Source organism: Zeus faber (genome assembly GCF_960531495.2).
Source record: "Zeus faber genome assembly, chromosome: 17".
NCBI classification, from domain to species: Eukaryota; Metazoa; Chordata; class Actinopteri; order Zeiformes; family Zeidae; genus Zeus; species Zeus faber.
Window position 1 is genome coordinate 8,938,774 of NC_137204.1, and position 2,779 is coordinate 8,941,552.

Consider the following 2,779-nt stretch of genomic DNA (forward strand, 5'->3'; position numbering starts at 1 on the left):
TGTGACTGTTGGGAGCATGCTATATGGAGCATATGAGCCATACCAACAATAACAATAAACTTAATGAAATCATCATTCCTCAGTACCGGTAAATACAATTTTTTTTAGTTTAAGGCTAGATAGATAGATAGATAGATAGATAGATAGATAGATGCGAAACATGCAAAATATACAATACAAAAGGTAACTGTACACAATAATATGACAATATACACTAAACCAAATGATAAACAAGTACATCCTTAAAAATAACCTATATCCTAAAAATATATATATATTTTTTTCAATTGAAGGAGAAACATTTTGTTGCCCCAAATATCTCAAATGTGGGCAGACTCAACGATGATTCAACACGAGACAGATTGAGCGCGGTGGACAAATTTGCACGAGATAAAGCGATGCTAAGTGACATAAGCTTCGGGTAAACAACAGCAACCCAACCAGACAAAACAAACAGCGAGAGCCCCCAGACTAAACCAACAGCCAGGGTCCCCCCGACGCTCTCCGCTGGATAAGCCCTCTGGCTCTCCGAATCAGGATGCTCCTCTCCTCCTCCTCCTCTCCCCGCTCTCTCCTCCTATCTTTCTTCCCTTCCTCTTCGTCTCACCTTCAGTCCTGTCTGTCCCTCTCCCTCTCCTCCACCATACCCCTTCCTCCACCTATTTGCCATGTGAGACTGTGTGTGTGTGTGTGCGTGTGTGTGCATCTGTGAAGTCACTCCATAATGGCTTATAGTGTGTCTGTGTTCGTATATGGGGAGCGTATGTGTGAATATGTGTGTGTGTGTGTGTGTGTGTGTGTGTGTGTGTGTGTGTGTGTGTGTGTGTGTGTGTGTGTGTGTGTGTGTGTGTTGTGATTTCAGTGTGTTTTCAAAGTATTCCACGTGTGCGTTTGTTTGTCAGAGGTGGTCCTGTGGGTGCAGCCGGGGGTGGCGTGTTATATTCCTCTGTGCTGCAGAGATAATGCGCCGACGTTATCAGCCGCATCACATGCTTAAGATCCCGATGGGCGCGAAGGGGTAAATGGATTTCTTTCATTTTTCTCACCACTCTGCATATTACGGGATTACACAGCACCTTTAGATATGGTACGCCGGAGTCTATCGTTTGCCTTTTGGCTACACGCTTGTAGATTATTGAGCTGGTAGGTTCACAGGGAAAATCAATTAAAACAATGCCGCGGGGCAGCACTGTGTACCGAAATGAAATAAATTGAAAATACATAATAATGTTAAGTTGCTTCTATTATTTGCTTGAGTCAATCGTGCAATTTGACCGAGCAAAGTCTGAATTCACCATAGCAGCCAGTGATAATATGTTCATCTGTATATAACATTTTCACAGAAATTGCTCTATACAGAATACATTACATGGCCAAAAGTATCTGGACACCTGAACACATCACCGATATGTGCTTGTTGACCATTTCTATGGAGTTGCCCCCTCCCGCTTGCTGCTATAACAGCCTCCACTCTTCTGGGAAGGCTTTCCACCAGAATTTTGGGACATGGCTGAGGGGGATTTCATTCAGACACAACAGCATCAGTGAGGTGAGGCAGTGACGTTGTGCAGCCGGCGTTCCAATCAATCCCAAAGCGAGTACGGTGGGTTTCATGCCTGGGCTCTGTGCACGCCAGTCAAGTTCTTCCACCAGAGTCATTAAACAATTTCTTTACAGACCTCGCTTTGTGCAAAGGGAAGCGCACGGTTCTCTAGAAAGTCATTGTGTGCTGTAGCGTTAGGATTTCTCTTCGCAGGAATTGAGGGGCCGAGCCCAAACCATGAAAAGCAGCCCCAGACCATTATTCTTCCGCCCCAACAACATTACAGTTGGCGCTATGAACTCAGGCAGGGAGCGTTCTCCTGGAGTCCGCCAAACCCAGATTCATCCAGAGAGTGAGCTTCCCCTGCTCCAGAGTCCAACGGTGGCGTAATTTACACAACTGCAGCTGACGCTTGGCATTGCGCATGGTGATCTAAGACTTGTGCTCAGCTGCTTGTGAAGTTCAGGATGAACAGTTCTTGTGCTGACGTTGCTTCCGGAGGCAGTTTGGAACTCGGCAGTGAGTGTTGCCAGCGGGGACAGAGGATTTCAGCGCTGGGCCGTCCCCTTCTGTGAGCTTGCGTGGCCGACCACTTTGTGGTTGAACTGTTGTTGTTTCTACTTCACAGTAACATACCGTAGCTTATGATTGACCGGGGCAGGCCTACTATAGCGGAAATCTGACAAACTGATTTGTTGGAAAGGTGGCATCCTATGATGGAGCAAAGTTGAAAGTCACTGAGCTCTTCAGTGTCCCATTCTACTGCAAATGTTTTGTCTAATGAGATCGCATGACGTATGCTTGTATGCTTGATTTTTTGCACCTGTAATGGGGGTGGCTGAAATACACAAAACCATTCATTAGAAGGGGTGTCCACATACTTTTAGCTATGTAGTGTATACATAAATATATATCGCATCATACATTTATATTTTACATTTACATTTAGGCTTTTGTCCAAAGCGACTAACATGAGTGGCTAGAAACAATCAAAGCATAGCATTCAATTAAATTAAATGTTGCAATATGACAAGTAGTGATGGTGTTAATGCATTATGTCAAAATTACAACCTAAAACTAATCAACATCATCCACTCAAATGTTGTGAGTGCATTATGTCAAAATAACACTTTAAAACTAGTCAGCATCAACAAAAACAAAAAATAGTTGGACATAGCCATAGGATCAGGTAAGCAGGTGTGTTCCTGAAAGAGCAGAGTCTTCAGGCGTTTCTTG